Below are 24,651 nucleotides of genomic sequence, written 5' to 3' on the forward strand. Positions count from 1 at the left end.
ACATTCTGACTCACTGAAAGAAATAAAAGTGAAATAAATGATTCTCTCTACTATTATTCTGACATTTCACATTCTTAAAATAAAGTGGTGATCCTAACTGACCTAAAACAGGGCATTTTTACAAGGATGATTAAATGTCAGGAATTGTGAAAAACTGAGTTTAAATGTATTTGGCTCAGGTGGCAGAGTCAAAGTAGACTTTAATAATATGCCATTTAGCAGACACCTTTATCCAAGGAGAACTGGGTACATGGTAGTGGAAACAGATCATAGAAACAGGATTACAATGTTGATATTATGGATGGTCAGTCCTTGCGAATTTGAGAGTGGTTACATTTATCCAGGACCATCCCTCAGCTTTTTACTGAAAGAGGAGCAGGGAGACACCTTGTTATTGTTTCTACTGCTGATTGTCACTTTAATAAGTTAAGATGCAGATTAAATACACACCAAAATATGTTACAGATACTATAAGCATTTCCATCATTCAGAAAGTTAGTGAATACACAGCATCCAGCACAATCAATCAATCATATTTTACAAAAGCCCTTTTTACATCAAAATAATAACCACAGTGGTTATAGAGGATGCAACAGTTCAACACCTCAGGAGAAAATGTCAGTTGGCTTTTCACAGCTGAGCATTAATAGGTTGAGAGAGATTCGAAACACCAGAACCTGGACCGGGTAGCACATCCATTAAAACACCAAGACCGGGACAGGGTAGCACATCCATTAAAACACCAAGACCGGGACAGGGTAGCACATCTGTTAAAACACCAGGACCGAGACAGGGTAGCACATCTGTTAAAACACCAGGACCGGGACAGGGTAGCACATCTGTTAAAACACCAGGACCGGGACAGGGTAGCACATCTGTTAAAACACCAGGACGGGGACAGGGTAGCACATCTGTTAAAACACCAGGACCGGGACAGGGTAGCACATCTGTTAAAACACCAGGACCGGGACAGGGTAGCACATCTGTTAAAACACCAGGACCGGGACAGGGTAGCACATCTGTTAAAACACCAGGACCGGGACAGGGTAGCACATCTGTTAAAACACCAGGACCGGGACAGGGTAGCACATTAAAACACCAGGACCGGGACAGGATGTTAAAACACCAGGACCGGGACAGGGTAGCACATCTGTTAAAACACCAGGACCGGGACAGGGTAGCACATCTGTTAAAACACCAGGACCGGGACAGTAACATCCATTAAAACACCAGGGGGACAGGGTAACCATCCGTGAAAAATTGTTTGCTGTTTGGGGTTTTAGGCTGGGTTTTATTTTCTGTACAGCACTTTGATTCCCTTCATCTTATAAATAAATTTGATTTGATTTGATTTGACCGGGACAGGGTAGCACATCTGTTAAAACACCAGGGCCGGGACAGGGTAGCCTCTGTTAAAACACCAGGACCCAGGGTAGCACATCTGTTAAAACACCAGGACCCCCAAAGTGATCAATAGTATATCTTTGACTCGAACTGTGATGATTGTGATTCTGAGCTCTCAGGTTCATACAGCGAGTTCTGGTCTTCACTGATCTCACTCTCCGTCAGCTCCATCTGTGGCGTATAGGGGCAGGACTCGGTTGTATACTGATGGTCGTGAGCACAATCTAGCTGGGCCCTGAGCTCTTTAGTGATGGTCCAAGTGGACCTCTTCTCCACTACAGCACAGGAACACTCTGGCACCTAGGGGTCAGTTTGGCATGCTGTACTAACCCTTCTTTCCTGTTGGTAGAACACGATTAAGGCATCTATTAGGCTGTAGTTATATTCAATAATCACGGCATATACTTGAAATAAACAATAGCCTTAGAAATAACATGGATTTGCATGTGCCTCCTGCACATTTTCAGGGATGAAGATGACAAATCAGATTGTATTTGTCACATGCGCTGAATACAACAGGTGTAGAGTGAAATGCTTACTAACAAGCCCTTAACCAACAATGCAGTTTTAGGAAAATCCCGAAGAATAACAAATAATTAAAGAGCAGCAGTAAATAACAATAGCGGGGCTATGTACAGGGGGTACCAGTACAGAGTCAATGTGCTGGGGGCACCGATGTCGAGGTAATTGAGGTAATTATGTACATGTAGATTTGACGCAACCCTAACAGTACAGAGTCAATGTGCGGGGGGTACTGATGTCGAGGTAATTGAGGTAATTATGTACATGTAGGTAGAGTTATTAAAGTGGCTATGCATAGATAATAACAGCAGCAGCAGGGAGGGGGGGCAATAATAATAGTCTGGGTCGCCATTTGATTAGATGTTCAGGAGTCTTATGGCTTGGGGGTAGAAACTGTTTTGGAGCCTCTTGGACCTAGACGTGCCTTGCGGTAGCAGAGAGAACAGTCTATGACTGGGGTGGCTGGAGTCTTTGACAATTTTTAGGGCCTGCCTCTGACACTGCCTGGTATAGAGGTCCTGGATGGCAGGAAGCTTGGCACCGGTGATGTACTGGGCCATACGCACTACCCTCTATAGTGCCTTGCAGTCGGAGGCCGAGCAGTTTCCATACCAGGCAGTGATGGAACCCGTCAGGATGCTCTCGATGGTGCAGCTGTAAAACCTTTTGAGGATCTGAGGACCCATGCCAAATCTTTTCAGTCTCCTGAGGGGGATTAGGTTTTGTTGTGCCCTCTTCACGACTGTCTTGGTGTGCTTGGACCATGTTAGTTTGTTGGTGATGTGGACGCCAAGGAACTTGAAGCTCTCAACCTGCTCCACTACAGCCCCGTTGATGAGAATGGGGGCGTGCTCGGTCCTCCTTTTCCTCTAGTCCACAATCATCTCCTTTGTCTTGATCACGTTGAGGGAGAGGTTGTTGTCCTGGCACCACACGGTCAGGTCTCTGACCTCCTCCCTATAGGCTCTCATCGTTGTCGGTGATCGTGTCTTAATGCATGGTAGGAATAATTTGACCACAAACTGTGTGTTAACCCTAAAACCCTCCCTAACCGGCTGAAGAAAGAGCGACAAAGGTGTGCAAGGCAACAGTGACTTTTAACACTTCTATCTGTCCGAGCCATAAATTGGGACAGGATTGCTGAGAGCACTTGTGGAGTGAGCATAGAGAGAGAACGGCTCAGATGAGAGACTTATATACGTGGGAGAATCGGATGTATCTATTTGGGTATCGAAATTGGGACACGATCAAGGGCCATTAAATGGGACATGCAAGAGTTACATGTACCGTTGGGAACTGTAAACGATATCTGAAAAAAACACGCTACAATGATAAGTGCCGGGAGAAGGAAAGGGGGGAGGTATACACACTGCTAATAATTTAGATTAAGTCTGCATTGAGATACTGATATTTCATTACCAGGTCACTTATGACAGGAAAACATGAATAAAGGGGGCTGTAAATGAGAATAGTTATTACTGGTACTAAAAGGATTTGTTTATAAATGTACATTTTAATAGGGATGATGTGTGCTAAGTTGAGAAGTGTGAATTTGAGTTATGGAATTAAAGTAAGCACTAAGGACTGTTATTCTGAATTTGAGTTGGATCATTTATAAAAATGTTTTAGTTATGATTTGGATATAGCAAGAGAGTTGCTTTTGAACGGTGAGGGTTGGGGGCACTTTTTACATTTATTATGCCCAGGGAAGCTCTGGAAACCTTATATCTAAGTATCCTTTGACAGGGAGGTTGTTACAACTTACTGGATGATAGCTTGGGGTAACATGAAGCGTTTTGTTGGTTTTGTTTTATTATGTCATTAGAAGTTTTATGTTAAATTGTATTGATAAATAGAGATGGCTGGATGATATAATTCATTGCATATAAGGTTTATAGTCTGTGTTTTGCCATAACACCCAATGATGGAAAAGGAGAGGGCATAAAGACAAACAATACATTGACATAGAACGTAACAGATGGACGGTTCTTTCCCCAGTTTTAGTCACGTCAAGGGAGGTGTAAAGTTATTAAATATGTCTTTTTTTCTCTCTTTCCTTTTGAAGTCAATATGTTTTTAGGTTTCGTGGAACATGAGAGTGATCATTGTTCCAGAGCAGGGACTGATGTATATTGACTAATTGATTTGAGAATGTTTTAGTATGTTTATAACTGTAGGAGTGCATTAGGAGTAGTGACTAGTGTGTTATGGAGTTAGATGGAATGATATATGTAGGTTGAATATTCTTCCAACTCATTCATCTCTTTGCCAATTTCTAACAGCCAGTGAACCCTTGACAGATTACAGGCAGTAGTTATTCTCACGGCAGTCGCTGCAGGGACCGTAATTGAAGGAGGCTATTGGCATGGGCCATGTTAGTAGTAGCAGGGGTTACTTTAGTAGCATTGTTGGGATATCAGTTTATGAGGACTCATGCCACATTGATTATTAACTGGTAACTGGGAGACTAATGGGAGTACAGGGGGGGGGTGGTCAGTTATTCAAATGTCACAAATGAGTGACCTTGCCAGAAGAGGAGAGTCTATGTTGTCAGGAAATGACCCATGTGTTGCAGTGTGTATATTCTCAGGTGAAAGCAGAGATAACCAAGTGGACGGGCTGAATTCTGGAGATTGAGTGGTACATTCAGACTCACCAGGAACGGGGTGTTGGGACAGCGTTGGTCTGGTCCACACACAGTACTCCTTTCAGCATCTGCAGCGGTAAACATCGTCATGTCTCTCCTCGGTGGGTGCATAGGTCTCACGTGAAGGGAGGTCCAGCACCCATTAGGGTGAGCTTGAAGACACCATGACATAGGAAGCAGAGCCAAAGAGAGAGAGACTAGATTCCACTGTAGACATGCAGATGGGTTAGATCTGGGAGCTACTTTAAACATCATCGTTGGGTTAGCTGTTTTATTGGTTAATGCATCATATGAAGAGGATAGATTTTGGGGTAATTGTACTCTAAACAACATATTGAAGGCATCGATTTGAAAAGCATATGAGTGCTGAGTTATCTCAAGAAGATGCAGAATTGATTAGGGATACGCACTTGCCTATCAGGTGATGTGCCTATCAGATGGCAATAGAGGAGATGGGGAACAAAGTGAAAATGAAATGGCTTGGGAACACCTCTCGGAACCTGGGGCCGGAAAGGGGAAGACTGGGCGAAAGCACGAGGAGGCTTTTAAGGGCCTTTATTTTTGTGGAATTCAGCAGAAAAGTATCCTGAAGGCATAGAGTCAGGTGAAGGGAGACTGGGAATTGTCATGGTCTCAGACTTTGGTTTTCATGCATATATAATTATGCATAATTAATCACATTGTTAAGCTCGTTGATGGTACATTCACAGCCAAATATGGAGTCATTGGAACGCAGCGCTTTCAAAACCTGGGGCACTTCCGGATTGGATTTTTCTCAGGCTTTCGCTTGCAACATAAGTTCTGTTACACTCACAGACTATAACTTTACAGGTTTGGAAACGTTAGAGTGTTTTAAATTGAAAGCTGTCAATTATATTCATATTCTAGCACCTTTTCCTGACAAAATATCCCGTTTAAAATACTGCCCCCTAGCACCAACAGGTTTTAAGTGGGAATCTCAACGTAATTTATAATGTCGTACAAAGCCTAAGGTTTTCCATCAAACTAATTATCATTGCGTGATGTAGTAAAGTAATTGAAATACGTTGCATGAGTGAACATAATCTACTTTTATTAACCTCTTAATGTCTAGGACAGGCCTTCCTCTCGGGGAATGTTTCAACAAAAATTGCCCGAAATGTCATTATTATAAATATTTAACTTCAATTAAAACAGAAGTGCAATACACCAAATGAAAACTAAACCTCTTGTTAATCTAGCCACCATGTCAGATTTCAAAAAGCTTTCCTGCAAAACCGATTATCGATCAGTAGACAACACATTAGGTACAGTTACAGCAAAGTAGATGAAATCAAATCAAATTTTATTTGTCACATACACATGGTTAGCAGATGTTATTGCGAGTGTGCTTCTAGTTCCGACAATGCAGTAATAACCAACAAGTAATCTAACTAACAATTCCAAAACTACTGTCTTATACACAGTGTAAGGGGATAAAGAATATGTAGTCACGAAAGTCAGAAATAGCAATAAAATGAATCAATTACCTTTGAAGATCTTCTTCTTTTGGCAACACTAAAGGTCACGACGAAACAATAAATTGTTGTTTTGTTCGTTATAATCCATTTTTATAGCCTAACAGGAAACATTCCGTAAACTGCTTGTGTTGTAAATACAGTGTCCTTCAACTTTGGACCTAACGTTCGATGTAATTACTTAATCTAAACGGACGTTTATCGAGTCACGTTTGGTTTCATTGCAATTCTCTGTTTGTTAGTAAAACAACCACACTTCATGGTTCTTTTCCGGGACATATTGACCGAAAGGAACTCATTTGAACACAGCAAACAATGACCTAATTGCGGACCAATGACCACTGATCGTCTTGAAATCTAGCTGGGTAGATAGCCAATGAGCTCAGGTAAACGACAACATGTGATGGTTCTATCCAGGAAGACTATTGTTTGTGGGAAACTCAAGCGTGTAGACACAACCATTCGCCATTGAACATTCTACAAGACGCGCAGCATTTCTGTTTTGAGAGCATTTTCAGAGAAAAATTATGGCAAGTAAATGTTTAAAATCGAAGACAAAGACAAAGTATACAGACCTACACGATATCATTGACGAGATTGATAGAGATGGTGAATTACTACAAGATGAGTCAGACAGTGAGCATTCTTTTGACTCTAAATCTGAGGTGATGTTCCTGTATGGAGAAGATTCTGTGTAATGATTGGTGAGTAACGTTTGATTGAAATTAATAAAATCAAATATAATTCATTTGAGTTATTTTTATTTTATTTGCCATGTATAAAAATATGACTAGGACATGAAATATAAAGTACACATTTAAGTATAATGAAATGTATAATGTAAACATTGCTCTACATTGTGGGTGTATGTCTGCATGTCTGTGTGTCTGTATATATTACATGTTTTTTATCTAAACATGGAATGGACAACACCTCACCTTAGTGGATGTTTACTTACTCTATATATAATCTGTGTCTGTTTGTCTGTGTCTTTGTTTCACAGTCCCAGCGATTCTGATTGGGAGCCCATACTGCCAAGGTGCAAATCCCCCACTGAAGCTGGTCCATCCAGCCGAACCCCTGCTGTCTCCGGCACCACACCCACCCCCGCCCGGCCATCAAGAAAAACTTGTGAGGGACACCTGGGTGACTTCATGCTCAATGGCATGTACCTCACTCATTCCTGAAGGTATCTGTCTGAAACGTTGGTCAAATACTATTGCCTACTTATGTTATTTGAAATTATCCCCAGTATCATAACTGAATGTTTGGCTGTTCTTGTTTATTTTAAAGATGCAACAACAATAAAAGAACAGAAAAATGTCTGTTTATTTCCTTGTATTTTCTTCTACCAGATCTATGGTGTTATATTCTCCTACATTCAATTCACATTTACACAAACTTCAGAGTGTTTTCTTTCAAATGGTACCAAGAATATGCATATCCTTGCTTCTGGGCCTGAGCTACAGGCTGTTAGATTTGGGTATGTCTTCAGGCGGAAATTGCACAAAGTAGGGGGGTAGCTGGAAGAGGATGGGTAAACATCGAATGGCACAAACACACAGACAGTGGTGGCATGGCAAAGCTACCAGGCAACTAGCAGTCATGGGAACATTGCTCAGATTTTAACATCTGCCCATGCTGGTGATAGTGCAGAGAGAAGGGAGTATCAGAGGAGATTTGATGCGGTCACCTCAATGTTAGGAAGACAGGGACTCTCTATCCATGCCAATGATGTCTCTAGTGAAAGCACAAATAAGAGGGAACTTTCTTGAATGTCTGGAGCTTTTGAAGGAGTTTGACCCTTTGCTGCAAAGGTACAATAGTCCATCAAATGCAACGCATCTCTCTCCAGAATCTCAGAATGACATGATCTAATACTGTGCTCAAGACATTACGGACGCCATGGTCTCTGAGATGTCAATGTCTGGAATGTATTCCATTATGGTGTATGAGGTCAGGGATGGGCAGTCTGTACAGTTGGCTCTGTGTGTTCGGTATGTAACAGAGGGGACAGTTAAGGAGCGTTTACTAGCACTAGCACAAATCAAGTCATTTGATGCCCAATCGATAGCAAATGAGTTGCAACAGCAGCTCCTAATGAGGGGTAGCAGGCCTAAAGTGCGTCGCACAGACCTATGATGGTGCAGCTGTCATGAGTGGATCCCAAGGAGGTGTGCAAGGACATTTCAGAGTGCTGCATTCAGAGGCAATTGATGTACATTGCTTTGCTCATCATGAGCTTAATTTGGTGTTGTGTCATATTTGCAGGGCTATTCCGGAGGCTGCTGAGTTTAAGTTTCTTGGCGAATGTGTATTCGTTTTTCAACACATCCCTAGTTAACCACCACAAGTTCAAAGAAGCTCAGTCCAAACTTGGAATAGCATCAGCTGAACTTGTACAGCTCTCAAACGCTGGCTGGGCATGCCAGCTGAGGTCCATAAGTACAGTCCTGGACACTTTGACTGCTATTTTTAATTGTCTATCTGCCACTGGCTCCCCCATGGCTGTTTGTCTAAGAGCAAAGCTTCATCAGTTCACCATGTATTTCCTACTGATGTTTCAGTCTCAGTTTCTTTCTGTAACTGAGGGACGACACAAGTTCCTCCAGAAAGAGACAGTAGACCTGGCAGAAGCTTGTTTCAGCAAACAAGCTGTATGTGACACAATGATAGGCAAACACACAGATCTTTATGACAGAGCCAAAGCACTCTGTGAAATTCACAATATTCCAGAGGCAGATGCAGCAAGAGAGCGCAAACAAAGGAAAATGGGTGATTTTGTGGTGGAGACCTCCTTGGGTTTAGGCACAGAATTGTCATGTTCCCAAACAATGAAAACAGAGTTGTTACTCCCCTGCTTGGACAGGATGGTTTGTGAGCTTGACCAGCGATTCTCGACTGTAGATGCAGGTCTGCTCAACGGCATATAGGCATGCAGCCCCAACTCAAAAAACATCCTAGATACATCATGCTTAACTGAGTTTGCCAAGCACTACAGTATTGATGTTAAAACAGAAGAGATGTTGGTGGCCAGAAACTTTCTTGCACGGAATAGAGAGGCTAGGCTGGATGTCGTCCCAAAGATATACTTTGCTGTGCATAAACTCCTGGATGATGATATGTTTCCTTCTCTGAATACACTATGATGTGTCCACCCATAAAATAAGCATCAAAAGAGAGAATCAGGAGGAGCGGTTCTGTAATAAAGGTTGTATAATATTTGTTTTGGGATCTTACTTTATCAGATTTTATCCCTAATTATTTTTGTTTTTTTTATTTAGTTCATTAGTTGAATTTTAAGTTTAAGATGTTCCATGTGTCTGAATTATTGGGTTAATTTAGAAGCAACACTTAACAGAAAGGGTCACGGCTGTTGTCAGATGAAGCAGGAGACCAAGGGGCAGCGTGGTAAATGTTCATGATAAATGTATTACTCCAAACACTTGAACAAAATGACACAGAGTGAAAACCAAAACAGTCCTGTCAGGTGCAGACACTAAACAGAAAATAACTACCCACGAAACCCACACGAAAAAGGACAACTTATATATGATCCCCAATCAGAGACAACGATAGACTGCCACTGATTGGGAACCACACCAACATATAAATAATTAAAAAAATAGAATACCCACCCTAGTCACACCCTGGCCTAACCAAAATATAGAATTAAAAACCTCTCTATGGCCAGGGCGTGACAGGGTGAAACTTAAATAAAGATTTTTTTTCCTAATGGTATAATAGGACCTGACCTGCATGTCTTCACATTTCTCTCTCTCTCTCTCTCTCAAATAACATAGAACAGCCATTTTTGTGCCTTTTGTTGGTGTTGGATGGATGGGGACAGAGTGGACTTAAAATTCTATCCAAATAAAGAATTTAAGTAAGGCATATTAGATCCGTGTCGAACAAACTACGAGACAGGTATACTTTTAGCCAACCTTGACCAAAAATAACCTTATTTTGATCGATTTTACACCTGTTGTTACTCTAAAAATCCATGATACATACATTTTGGGGGCTTTAAAACAAATCCTGGGGGAGTATGCCCATGTCCCCCTAAAAGAGGCCCCCCTATCCATGAATCTCTAGTGGGGGCTGTGCTTTGGCAAAGTGGGTGGGGTTATATCCTTCCTGTTTGGCCCTGTCCGGGGGTGTCCTCGGAAGGGGCCACAGTTTCTCCTGACCCCTCCTGTCTCAGCCTCCAGTATTTATGCTGCAGTAGTTTGTGTCGGGGGGCTTGGGTCAGTTTGTTATATCTGGAGTACTTCTCCTGTCCTATTCGGTGTCCTGTGTGAATTTAAGTGTGCTCTCTCTAATTCTCTCTTTCTCTCTTTTGGAGGACCTGAGCCCTAGGACCATGCCTCAGGACTACCTGACTCCTTGCTGTCCCCAGTCCACCTGGTCGTGCTGCTGCTCCAGTTTCAACTGTTCTGCCTTATTATTATTGGACCATGCTGGTCATTTATGAACATTTGAAAATCTAGGCCATGTTCTGTTATAATCTCCGCCGGGCACAGCCAGAAGAGGACTGGCCACCCCTCATAGCCTGGTTCTACTCTCTAGCCACCGTGCTTCTATACCTGCATTGCTTGCTGTTTGGGGTTTTAGGCTGGGTTTCTGTACAGCACTTTGAGATATCAGCTGATGTACGAAGGGCTATATAAATACATTTGATTTGCCTTAGAGCTAGTTCAACTTGTTTTTACAAAGCCTTTCTAAAGACAGTTTTAGATCTTGTGGAGAAAACAATTCCAAACAATGGATGAATTGGGACAACAAGACAGCAATGCTCCCATCCACAGTGAATGTGTATCTGTCCAATAGTCATCTTATTATCCATCTTTCAGATTCTTTACATTTTTGTACACCACCTTTAGTTTATGTGATGTAATCCACTTTCAAATGAAGTACATCTTAATGTTCAATTACAATAAGTATCCTACATATTCAGCGGTGAAATACAATTCTAAACGTGTTGTGTTTACTCTGCAGCTCCAAATAAAGACCTTTCACACGTACCACTCTTCTATTCAGACACCACTCTGACCGACAGCTGACACCGTTATATTCAGACACCACTCTGACCGACAGCTGACACCGTTATATACAGACACCACTCAGACCGACAGCTGACACCGTTATATACAGACACCACTCAGACCTACTGCTGACACCTTTATAGACAGACACCACTCAGACCTACAGCTGACACCACACCGTTATATACAGACACCACTCAGACCGACAGCTGACACCTTTATTATATTCAGACACCACTCAGACCGACAGCTGACACCGTTATATTCAGACACCACTCAGACCGACAGCTGACACCTTTATTATATTCAGACACCACTCAGACCTACAGCTGACACCTTTATAGACAGACACCACTCAGACCTACAGCTGACACCGTTATATTCAGACACCACTCAGACCTACAGCTGACACCTTTATAGTCAGACCACTCTGACCGACAGCTGACACCGTTATATTCAGACACCACTCAGACCGACAGCTGACACCTTTATTATATTCAGACACCACTCAGACCGACAGCTGACACCGTTATATTCAGACACCACTCAGACCTACAGCTGACACCTTTATAGTCAGACCACTCTGACCGACAGCTGACACCGTTATATTCAGACACCACTCAGACCGACAGCTGACACCTTTATTATATTCAGACACCACTCAGACCGACAGCTGACACCGTTATATTCAGACACCACTCAGACCTACAGCTGACACCTTTATAGTCAGACCACTCTGACCGACAGCTGACACCTTTATTATATTCAGACACCACTCAGACCGACAGCTGACACCGTTATATTCAGACACCACTCAGACCTACAGCTGACACCTTTATAGTCAGACCACTCTGACCGACAGCTGACACCGTTATATTCAGACACCACTCAGACCTACAGCTGACACCTTTATATACAGACACCACTCAGACCTACAGCTGACACCGTTATATACAGACACCACTCAGACCTACAGCTGACACCTTTATATTCAGACACCACTCAGACCTACAGCTGACACCTTTATAGTCAGACCACTCAGACCGACAGCTGACACCGTTATAGACAGACACCACTCAGACCGACAGCTGACACCTTTATATACAGACACCACTCAGACCTACTGCTGACACCGTTATATACAGACACCACTCAGACCTACAGCTGACACCGTTATATTCAGACACCACTCAGACCGACAGCTGACACCGTTATATACAGACACCACTCAGACCTACAGCTGACACCTTTATATTCAGACACCACTCAGACCGACAGCTGACACCGTTATATACAGACACCACTCAGACCTACTGCTGACACCTTTATATACAGACACCACTCAGACCGACAGCTGACACCTTTATATACAGACACCACTCAGACCTACTGCTGACACCGTTATATACAGACACCACTCAGACCTACAGCTGACACTGTTATATAGACACCACTCAGACCGACAGCTGACACCTTTATATACAGACACCACTAGACCTGCTGACACCTTTATATAGACAGACCGACAGCACTTATAGACAGACACCACTCAGACCGACAGCTGACACCTTTATATACAGACACCACTCAGACCTACTGCTGACACCGTTATATACAGACACCACTCAGACCTACAGCTGACACCGTTATATTCAGACACCACTCAGACCGACAGCTGACACCTTTATATACAGACACCACTCAGACCTACAGCTGACACCTTTATATTCAGACACCACTCAGACCTACAGCTGACACCTTTATATACAGACACCACTCAGACCTACTGCTGACACCGTTATACACAGACACCACTCAGACCTACAGCTGACACCTTTATATTCAGACACCACTCAGACCTACAGCTGACACCTTTATATACAGACACCACTCAGACCTACTGCTGACACCTTTATATTCAGACCACTCAGACCTACAGCTGACACCGTTATATACAGACACCACTCAGACCGACAGCTGACACCGTTATATACAGACACCACTCAGACCTACTGCTGACACCTTTATATACAGACACCACTCAGACCGACAGCTGACACCTTTATATACAGACACCACTCAGACCGACAGCTGACACCGTTATATACAGACACCACTCAGACCGACAGCTGACACCTTTATATACAGACACCACTCAGACCTACTGCTGACACCGTTATATTCAGACACCACTCAGACCGACAGCTGACACCTTTATATACAGACACCACTCAGACCTACTGCTGACACCTTTAGTCAGACCACTCAGACCGACAGCTGACACCGTTATAGACAGACACCACTCAGACCTACAGCTGACACCTTTATATTCAGACACCACTCAGACCTACAGCTGACACCTTTATATACAGACACCACTCAGACCTACTGCTGACACCTTTATATTCAGACCACTCAGACCTACAGCTGACACCGTTATATACAGACACCACTCAGACCGACAGCTGACACCGTTATATTCAGACCTACTGCTGACACCTTTATATACAGACACCACTCAGACCGACAGCTGACACCTTTATATACAGACACCACTCAGACCTACTGCTGACACCTTTATATACAGACACCACTCAGACCTACTGCTGACACCGTTATATACAGACACCACTCAGACCTACAGCTGACACCGTTATATTCAGACACCACTCAGACCGACAGCTGACACCTTTATATACAGACACCACTCAGACCTACTGCTGACACCTTATATTCAGACCACTCAGACCTACAGCTGACACATTATATTCAGACCACTCAGACCGACAGCTGACACCTTTATATTCAGAACAGTCAGACCTACAGCTGACACCATTATATTCAGACCAATCAGACCTACAGCTGACACCTTTATATTCAGAACACTCAGACCTACAGCTGACACCATTATATTCCGACCAATCAGACCTACTGCTGACACCTTTATATTCAGACCACTCAGACCTACTGCTGAGACCTTTAGTCTCCCTCTATCTCTCCATCCTCTGGCGGCATTTTAAGTAATGACTTTTTCTCTTTTAATTCAGCTTTCTTCCCATTTCTTTTTGTAGTGAAAAAAAAAATGCAAACTAACTGGAGATTATAAAAACAATTGTATCTTAAAATAAGTAACCAAATCCAACTGGCCCAGGTTGCATTTTATCTGTCAACTAACGACACACATTGCACTGAAGCTATGGCAGGTTACAATTTTTTATAATTTTATTTAACCAGGCAAGTCAGTTAAGAACAAATTCTTATTTTTTTATTTCTTATTTTCTTATTTTCAATGATGGCCTAGTGGGTTAACTGCCTGTTCAGGGGCAGAACAACAGATTTGTACCTTGTCAGCTCGGGGATTCGAACTTGCAACCTTTCGGTTACTAGTCCAACGCTCTAACCACTAGGCTACCCTGCCGCCCTACAATAGTAGTCAACAGTTAGTTAGTATGACACACTTTTACATTACCGTGTGGCATATGGAGTAATGTTAAAGCCTCACAGGCTGACCACACCGCTCGCGTCGCAAAATAAATGTTGATATACATGTTATTTAATTATTGCACCCTGCTTGAGCGCACTAATGAGCGTCTGCGTTGCCTAGGGCTAAAATAAAAGTTATATTTCTGACGCAGATCGCACTGCAAATCCTGCCTCTCCCATCTCCTCATTGGTTTGTAGAAGCAGGTACCCATGTGCCATCTCCTCATTGGTTATACCCACATGGGTGACTGAAAGACGAAAGAGGTCAGTTGCGGTAATGCACCTAATTTATGAAAGTTGCCAATTGCAATATAAAGTCAATAAAAGAAAAAGCCTGGAAGGAAGAGAGATGACTAGAAATTATTCGGTAGAGGACCTTGTGCATTTCAGGAAAAATAACAACTAAATGTTTATATCCCAGGACAAATTAGCTAGCAACAGCAAGCTCGCTGAAAAGGACAAATTAGCTCGCAAGTGCAAGCTAGCTAGCTAAACTGCCATAAATGTTTAATGCTTTTCGACAGGTCCCCAAATTAATATAATCGGTTCAGAGTTGTTTTGATATTTTAACCTGCGTGTCGTGATCGCATTTGGTGTGGGGGGACAAAATACATTTATGGATTCCGTGTCAGGCTTAGTTTTAGTACCAGGCGAGATCCATTATCAGATCTGACCCATATGATTGAGTCATTGAAACCCATGTCACCTTCAAACACACACACAGCACTTCTTTAGTGGGTTTGAGAAGGGTCAGGGCTTGACGTTTAACGTGAACTCAACATCAGCTCCTTAGTTGGCCAAACTCTCTTTATGAATTGCTATTGTTTAGTATAGTTTTTATCTCATAATCTCTAGCTCTCCTTGTCAATTCAAGCCCCGTGGCAGAGTGGACCTCCCTGGTGCATTCCATCAGTCAAAGTTATGTGTATAGGGCCACTTTCTTCTGACACTTACGTATACACTTTTCATGCAGAATGGCTCCTGGCTCCAGCCGTAAACTGTGTCCTAGTTGTAACACATCAATAGGAGTAGCATCAAAGAAGTGGAAGATCTGTGGTGCAAAATTACAGCTAAAGGTAAAGTTAGAGGCCCAAAAAATGAAGGCAAGAGATGAATGGGCAAATAAAGACCATGAAACATGGAAGATATGCAAGCTTGGTTAATGCAGCAAACAAGCTGCTAAACATGATTATGTTTTCCTCTAAAAATATTTCTGCATTTCTAGCTTAGGTCCTATGCACTTATTTGTTGTTGTCTCATTGTGTCATTTAAGACTGTAAATGTAAATGTAAATTTAAATGTAAATGTACATTTAAATGTCATTATTTGACTGATATTTGTTGTGTTTCTGGAAGTTATTTTGTGATTAATGATTCCAGATACTCCACAAGGTAGGAGTGTACCCCCTGCTACTCCTCAGCAAGAGGAAGAAGGATAACATTTTGTTGTCAACTGCACTGTGTACTCACAGTGGTATGATGAATCAGACCTCAATGGCAGCAATCCAAAGGTTGTATGAGGCAATTGTGAAAGGTATTTGGACAGAGATATTAATGTTTGTCTACCTTAAGACCCTATCCCTCAACCACCACATCACATCCTTCAGACTGTAAAAAACAAATTATTCCACTTACGCAAATTCGCCAAATTCAGCCCTCCCTCTCCTGTCCTGCCGTCCGAAACTCTCATCCATGCTTTCATCTTCTCCCGAATAGATTATTGCAACTCATTACTCCCCGGCACTAACACAAATTCCCTCTATAAATTCCAAATGGTTCAAAATTTAGCAGCCCCTCTTCTAACACACACTAAATAATCCAGGCAGCATATCACACCCATCCTCTGTGAACTCCACTGGCTTCCTGTCTCCCACCACATTAATTACAAGATCCTCCTGACCTAAAAAGCTCTCCCCCACCTTGCTGACTCTTGAGTCCATCATCAAGTCCTTCTGTTCACCTGATTTAGAATTCCTCACAATCAAATGTCGACCGCATTATCTACCAAGGGAATTCTCTTTGATTATAATCACAGCCGTATATATTCCCCCCCAAGCAGACACATTGATGGCTCTGAACAAACTTTATTTGACTCTTTGCAAACTGGAATCCATATATCCGAGGGCTGCATTCATTGTAGCTGGGGATTTTAACAAGGCTAATCTGAAAACAAGAATCTCCCTAAATTGTATCAGCATATCGATTGCGCAACCAGGGCTGGAAAAATCTTGGATCATTGCTATTCTAACTTCCGCGACGCATATAAGGCCCTGCCCCGCTCTCCTTTCGGAAAAGCTGACGACTCCATTTTGTTGATCCCTGCCTACAGACAGAAACTAAAAGAAGAAGCTCCCGCGCTGAGGTCTGTTCAACGCTGGTCCGACCAATCTGATTCCACACTCCAAGACCGCTTCCATCACGTGGACTGGGATATGTTTCGTATTTCGTCAGACAACAACATTGACGAATACGCTGATTCGGTGAGCGAGTTCATTAGAATGTGCATTGAAGATGTCGTTCCCATAGCAACGATTAAAACATTCCCAAACCAGAAACCGTGGATTGATGGCAGCATTCGAGTGAAACTGAAAGCGCAAACAACTGCTTATAACCAGGGCAAGGTGACCGGAAACATGACCGAATACAAACAGTGTAACTATTCCCTCCGCAAGGCAATCAAACAAGCTAAGAGTCAGTATAGAGACAAAGTAGAATCTCAATTCAACGGCTCAGACACAAGAGGCATGTGGCAGGGTCTACAGTCAATCACAGATTACAAAAAGAAAACCAGCCCAGTCACGGACCAGGATGTATTGCTCCCAGGCAGACTAAATAACTTTTTTGCCCGCTTTGAGGACAATACAGTGCCACTGACACGGCCCGCAACTAAAACATGCGGACTCTCCTTCACTGCAGCCGACGTGAGGAAAACATTTAAACGTGTCAACCCTCGCAAGGCTGCAGGCCCAGACAGCATCCCCAGCCGTGCCCTCAGAGCATGCGCAGACCAGCTGGCTGGTGTGTTTACGGACATATTCAATCAATCCCTATCCCAGTCTGTTGTTCCCACATGCTTCAAGAGGGCCACCATTGTTCCTGTTCCCAAGAAAGCTTCCGTCATCATGGAGTGCTTTGAGAGACTAATCAAGGACCATATCACCTCCACCCTACCTGACACCCTAGACCCACTCCAATTTGCTTACTGCCCAAATAGGTCCACAGACGATGCAATCTCAACCACACTGCACACTGCCCTAACCCATCTGGACAAGAGGAATACCTATGTGAGAATGCTGTTTATCGACTACAGCTCGGCATTCAACACCATAGTACCCTCCAAGCTCGTCATCAAGCTCGAGACCCTGGGTCTCGACCCTGCCCTGTGCAACTGGGTACTGGACTTCCTGACGGGCCGCCCCCAGGTGGTGAGGGTAGGTAACAACATCTCCTCCCCTCTGATCCTCAACACTGGGGCCCCACAAGGGTGCGTTCTGAGCCCTCTCCTGTACTCCCTGTTCACCCACGACTGCGTGGCCATGCACGCCTCCAACTCAATCATCAAGTTTGCGGACGACACAACAGTGGTAGGCTTGATTACCAACAACGACGAGACGGCCCTCGGAGTGTGGTGTCAGGAAAATAACCTCACACTCAACGTCAACAAAACTAAGGAGATGATTGTGGACTTCAGGAAACAGCAGAGGGAACACCCCCTTATCCACATCGATGGAACAGTAGTGGAGAGGGTAGTAAGTTTTATGTTCCTCGGCGTACACATCACAGACAAACTTAATTGGTCCACCCACACAGACAGCATCGTGAAGAAGGCGCAGCAGCGCCTCTTCAACCTCAGGAGGCTGAAGAAATTTGGCTTGTCACCAAAAGCACTCACAAACTTCTACAGATGCACAATCGAGAGCATCCTGTCGGGCTGTATCACCACCTGGTACGGCAACTGCTCCGCCCACAACCGTAAGGCTCTCCAGAGGGTAGTGAGGTCTGCACAACGCATCACCGGGGGCAAACTACCTGCCCTCCAGGACACCTACACCACCCGATGTCACAGGAAGGCCATAAAGATCATCAAGGACAACAACCACCCGAGCCACTGCCTGTTCACCCCGCTATCATCCAGAAGGCGAGGTCAGTACAGGTGCATCAAAGCTGGGACCGAGAGACTGAAAAACAGCTTCTATCTCAAGGCCATCAAACTGTTAAACAGCCACCACTAACATTGAGTGGCTGCTGCCAACACACTGTCATGACACTGACCCAACTCCAGCCAATTTAAACATGGGATTGATGGGAAATTATTTAAAATAAATCACTAGCCACTTTAAGCAATGCTACCTAATATAATGTTTACATACCCTACGTTATTCATCTCATATGTATACGTATATACTGTACTCTATATCATCTACTGCATCTTTATGTAATACATGTATCACTAGCCACTTTAACTATGCCACTTTGTTTACATACTCAACTCATATGTATATACTGCACTCAATACCATCTCCTGTATCTTGCCTATGCCGCTCTCTACCATCACTCATTCATATATCTTTATGTACATATTCTTTATCCCCTTACACTTGCGTCTAGACATAAGGTAGTAGTTTTGGAATTGTTAGCTAGATTACTTGTTGGTTATTACTGCATTGTCGGAACTAGAAGCACAAGCATTTCACTGCACAAGCATTTCACTACACTCGCATTAACATCTGCTAACCATGTGTATGTGACAAATAACATCTAATTTGATTTGATCTTTCAGTCCCGCCTAAAAAGCCACCTCTTCACCACGGCCTACACTTACCTCCAACTCCACCATTCTCACACTCACCTCTTCTGTTTCACACACACATGGGCGCAACACCTGCTGTCTCACTCACATCCTTTCCTTGAGCCCTTCTTACCTCTATTTAGCCCCGTTTATACCTGGTTCTAACATGCATTATATGTCCTGATCTTGTCCAGTCTGATTGTGCCCACATTTTCAGACAGGTGTAGAGGATTAAAAGTAGCATTGTGATCAGATCTTCCTGACCACATCTGGAGGTGACAGTGAAACCATTCAATTAAAAGGATGTCTAAGGTCAGGGCATGATGTTAATTTACAGTTGGAACACTAAATCAAACTTACAAAACGTGACGCTATGTGTGTATATATATATATAAACAATTCAGACACAGGCAACTACACAGACAATAACCCACGAAATAACCAAAGAGTTGGCTGCCTAAATATGGTTCCCAATTAGAGACAACAATAAACAGCTGCCTCTAATTAAGAACCAATCTAGGCAACCATAGACATACATAAACACCTAGATAGTATACGACCCCATAAACCTACAAAACCCAAAGACAGTACAAAAACACATATATCACCCATGTCACACCCTGACCTAACCAAAACAATAAATAAAACAAAGAATAATAAGGTCAGGGCGTGACAACTAACAACCTTCAGTGTGGAAGAGAACAATTTAAATACACTTCAGTATAAGAGAAAGGAAAAATAATTGCCAGATAAAACAATGAGATAGTTCATTGGCAATCCTAACAAAGCACGGAAGAAACAAGTAGGGGCCTCTCCACCAGTGTTGCCAACTTAGCAACTTTATCGCTATATTTTGTGAGTATTCAGACTCCTCTAGCGACACATTTTCAAAAAAGAGACTAGCCACAAATCTAGCGACTTTTTCTGGTTTTATCGGAGACCTTTGGAGACTCTGACGTGAAAGCACATATAGTTCTTACTCTTCTCAATGAGCAGCAGGTGTTGCCGTGGGCCCCACCCCCCATCCCAAAGCACTCACAGGCGTCCTCGCTCAGCTGTCCCTTCCAGCTGCAGTCAGAGCAGGAGATGTTCACCCCTCAGCATCCAGACTGCAAATGAATTGCACATGCGGGAAGCAGCCGCTGGCTGATCCCGTCCTGGTTGACATTTTAAAAATATATATATATATTAGGGCCTGCCATAATTTTCTCACATTGCCATTGACAGTTTTTTCTATTGTCTCTTTTTGGTCCATTTAGATTGTTAATGTAGATTGTATACACAAAAATGTATGGTTAAAAATGTTCATGTTTTACTGTGACTTGTTGTAGGCTCTAAGTGGACCATAAAGGTTAAAAACCAAACCAAATTAAGAAAAATAAAAAACTAAGAAATAAAATAAAAAAACGAACTCCGCCAGAGTGTCTCTTTTGCCAGTCCCAAGTCCGGATAAAAGAGGGGAGGGTTGGGATTGTGATATAAAAATGTAAAAAAATAATCGACAGAAGAAAGTTCATTTGTAGTTCTAAACATATGTATTTAGGGTGTATTTTACTCACTTTTTGTCTCTCCAACGACGTTACTCCTCTCTCTTACAGCGTCCATCACAATTACATGTGCGTGGCCAATTATGCAAATTAGGTGATGGCGCCATTTAGCTACTTTCATTACTGAAGAGTTGGCAACACTGCTCTCCACACTAGTGGATGGTCGCGTGTTTAGTAATAACACGAGATGAACAGTGATGAAGCTGACCTGTGCTTTAGTGGTCAATAGTAACAAAGCACCTCAAGTGATAGACTGCGTTGTAAAAAAATACGTCAGAGGTGCAGATTGATAAGTTACCTAACGAGGCAGGACAGGTGTCATTGCAGCAAATTCAAGAGAGGATGATGCATGAAAACGAGGTTACGCTCACCACTGACGGGACCAGTAAACTGAGTCAGAAAAAAAACAAAAACAGCAGGTTTTTGTTTTAAAGATGTCACACCCTGACCATAGTTTGCTTTGTATGTTTTGGTTGGTCAGGGTGTGATCTGAGTGGGCATTCTATGTTGGATGTCTTGTTTGTCTATTTCTATGTCTGGCCTGATATGGTTCTCAATCAGAGGCAGGTGTTAGTCATTGTCTCTGATTGGGAACCGTATTTAGGTAGCCTGGTTTCGCTTTGTATTTTGTGGGTGATTGTTCCTGTCTCTGTGTAGTTTCACCAGATAGGCTCGGTCACTTTGGTTTTTCTTTTTTCCTTGTTTTGGAAGAGAAGAGAATGAGCGCCATTTTCCTTGCGGAGATGGTGCTAAATCCATCAACACGGTCGGTCCCTGGGATTGGGCTAGCCAACACGATTCGGTTTGCTTGGAAGGAAAAGGAGTTGGAGCCTTTAGGACGGGAAACTTTTGGAAGGATAATATTGATGGGGATTCTAAAGCTGACGGTGAAGGACGTGTTTTGTTTCCAAGGCAACTCGTTGGAGGGAGCATACGACGTGGCACTATATACAGAGGAAAAACACGATGATATCCTGAGAAGGGCAAGAGCAGTGGGAGGTGAGAGGCCGATGTGCCACTACGCAAGCCTGGCGAAGAATAACTTTAGGGTTGTAACTGTCAACATTTACAACCCTTAGTTAAGGATGAAGAGGTGAGGGCTTTCTGGGGAGATACATGGATAACGTCTCCTCAGCAAGGCACCTCAAAGACTCCCTTGGGTTTTGGAATGGGAGGAGAGGCCCAAAGGGAGGACCCAAAGGGACATGGTGGCTACCTCCATCCTCCTGCTATGTTCGCCTAGGGGCTGACAGGGGGACGTTGTTTTATGCACGTCAGCCCCCATTTTGCAGGCGCTGTATGGCCTACGGTCACATATTCGCCTCGTGCAGTACAAGAAAATGCAGATTTTGTGGATCTGAGGAACACGAGGCGAGGGATTGTGACAAGCCTAAGACGTGCCATGGGTGTGGCTCATCAGCACACCTGTGGCGGGCGTGCCCGGCCCGTCAGAGGTCATATGCGTCTGCGGCTGGGGGGGGAGCAGGGGCGATGGGGGAAGAAGAGGAGGGGAAGGAAGCACGCCTCATGACCAGAGTACAGGTCCAGAGGGGAAGGCCACAAGGAAGGAGGAGGAGCAGAACCAGGAAGAGAGAAGGAAACGGAAGAAGGCCAGGAAAAGCCGGAAGAAGGGAGGAGCATGAGAGAGAAGAAAGCGAGGGAGGAGTGGTGGAGAAGGAGACGGTGGAAGAGCAGGTGGACTGGGGGGAAAGTGCCCTGGTGGAAGAGATGCGGGGTATGGTGGAGGAGCTGGCGGGGGAGAGTGGTATCTCTCCACTGCCGCCATCACCAAAGAAGAGAATGAAGAGGAGGGTGCGATTGGCCGATAGTGAGAGGGAGGGGATGGCCAAGAGAGTGATGGGGGTGGGAGAAACCTCTGGGTTGCTGCTGGTTTCCCCAGGCCCTCAACTTCTGTTGGGTGGGGACACACCTAACAAGACTCAGGACTGGGTACAGGAGGAGGTGGGGAGTTTATTGCAGGGCACCCCGGAGCCAAACACTATTCCTGCATCCTGGGATGGTGAGATGGAGGAAGAGGGGGGATGTCGGGAGTACGGATGGTGTTCTCACCGGTAGATATGGAGCAGGGGATCATCAGGTGAGTCTCCTGTTTTTTTTTCTTTTCTGTCTGGGTTTAGAATTTGAGTGTATTACATGTTTTTATTTTTTCATGGGGTCTAATTTTACTTTTGTTAGTTTAAATGTAAGGGGTTTAAGGGATTTTGTGAAGAGGAGGGCGGTTTTTAGTTATTTGGAGGGTGTGGGGTTTGATTTTTGTTCACCTGAGGGATGGAGGGGATGTTAGTAGGTTGAAGAGGGAGTGGGACAAGGGGGAGTCGGTTTGGGGTATTGGGGGGGTGCACTCATCGGGGGTAGGGATTTTGTGTGGGCACAGGGAGGTAAAAGTGGAGGATTCTTTTGTGGTAATGCAGGGGAGGATATCACGATAAGGGATTGTAAATTTAGATTAGTGGTGGTGTATGGGCCACAGGTGGTGGCAGACAGGAGGGAGATGGTTGACTGTGACGCCCCTGTGTGTCACAAATAGGAAATTAGTGATAGGGGGGATTTTAATACAGATTTAGGAAGAGGGGGGGATAGCAGTGCAGGCGCCATTGCCGGGCTAATGGCTTGCCATGGTCTGGTAGATGGTGGTCTGCACACTACTCCGAAAATGGACGGTCCTACATGGCGCAACTCCAGGGGGGTTGAGCGGAGGCTCGACTATATTTTTGTACCCAGGTCTTTGGGTAAGTTGTCTGGGCGGCTGTTGCCTGTTTTCTTTTCGGATCACGACGGGGTGCTCCTGCAGGTGGGGTCGCCAGTCTGCCTCTTTGGTAGGGGGTACTGGAAGTTAGATAGGGATGTGCTGAAGGAGCAGGCTTTTGTTGACGGGTTTTATGGTTTCTTTTGGAGGTTTGAAGGTCTCCGGTCCATGTGCGAGGGGGTGTTAGAGTCGTGGGAATTAGTTAAGGTGAGGATTACGGCTTTTATAATAGGGTATTGCAAGAGGGAAAAAAGGGAGGAGAGGAGGTGGATCATATCCAAAGGTTAATTGAACTCTAGTACGAGGCAGGCAACCTCGGCAGGTCGTTTGACTGGGAGAGATCCGCAACCCTAAAGGCGCAGCTCAGGGAGTTGCAGGAGCAGAAGGCTCGAGCTTTCCTGGAGCGTGCGCATAGTGGCTTTCTAGAACACAATGAGACTTGTTCTGCTATGTTCTTTAAGTCTGTTAGGGCCAGACAGAGTAGGAAGGTAATGCATGGCGTTAGGGAAGAAAATTGTAGTATAGTTAGAGAACCAGAGGATATGGTCAGGGTGACAACTGATCATTTCCAAGGTTATTTAAGGAAAGGGAAATAGATGTAGAGCAGGGAAATTTGTTTTTAGAACACTTGTCCAGGCGGTTGCCGGAGGACATTAGAGAAGTGATGGAGGCCCAGATTTCACTAGAAGAGGTTGAGAGCGCTCTTAGGAGGATGGGAAAAGGGAAGATGCCTGGGATGGATGGGTTTTATCTCAAGTTTTGGGGTATACTTGGACCAGTGGTCCTCGAAGTCTTGAAGGCCATCCTTGAGATGGGGGTCCCGGGGGGATCAATGGCTGTTGTTGTGCTGTCACTTTAATATAAGAAGGGGGAAGTAACAGACCTTGGCAACTGGTGGCCGTTGACCATGCTGTGTGTAGATTACAAGATACTTGCAAAGGTTTTAGCAGAC

At 44.0% G+C, this 24,651-nt stretch overlaps 1 pseudogene; it reads right to left on the reverse strand.

Annotated features, from left to right (window-relative positions):
- Positions 1 to 1,470: 1,470 nt before the first annotated feature.
- LOC118385716 (piggyBac transposable element-derived protein 4-like) overlaps positions 1,471 to 24,651 on the reverse strand; it is a 34,445-nt pseudogene continuing 11,264 nt past the window's right edge.

This window comes from Oncorhynchus keta, chromosome 6, assembly GCF_023373465.1.
Source record: "Oncorhynchus keta strain PuntledgeMale-10-30-2019 chromosome 6, Oket_V2, whole genome shotgun sequence".
NCBI classification, from domain to species: Eukaryota; Metazoa; Chordata; class Actinopteri; order Salmoniformes; family Salmonidae; genus Oncorhynchus; species Oncorhynchus keta.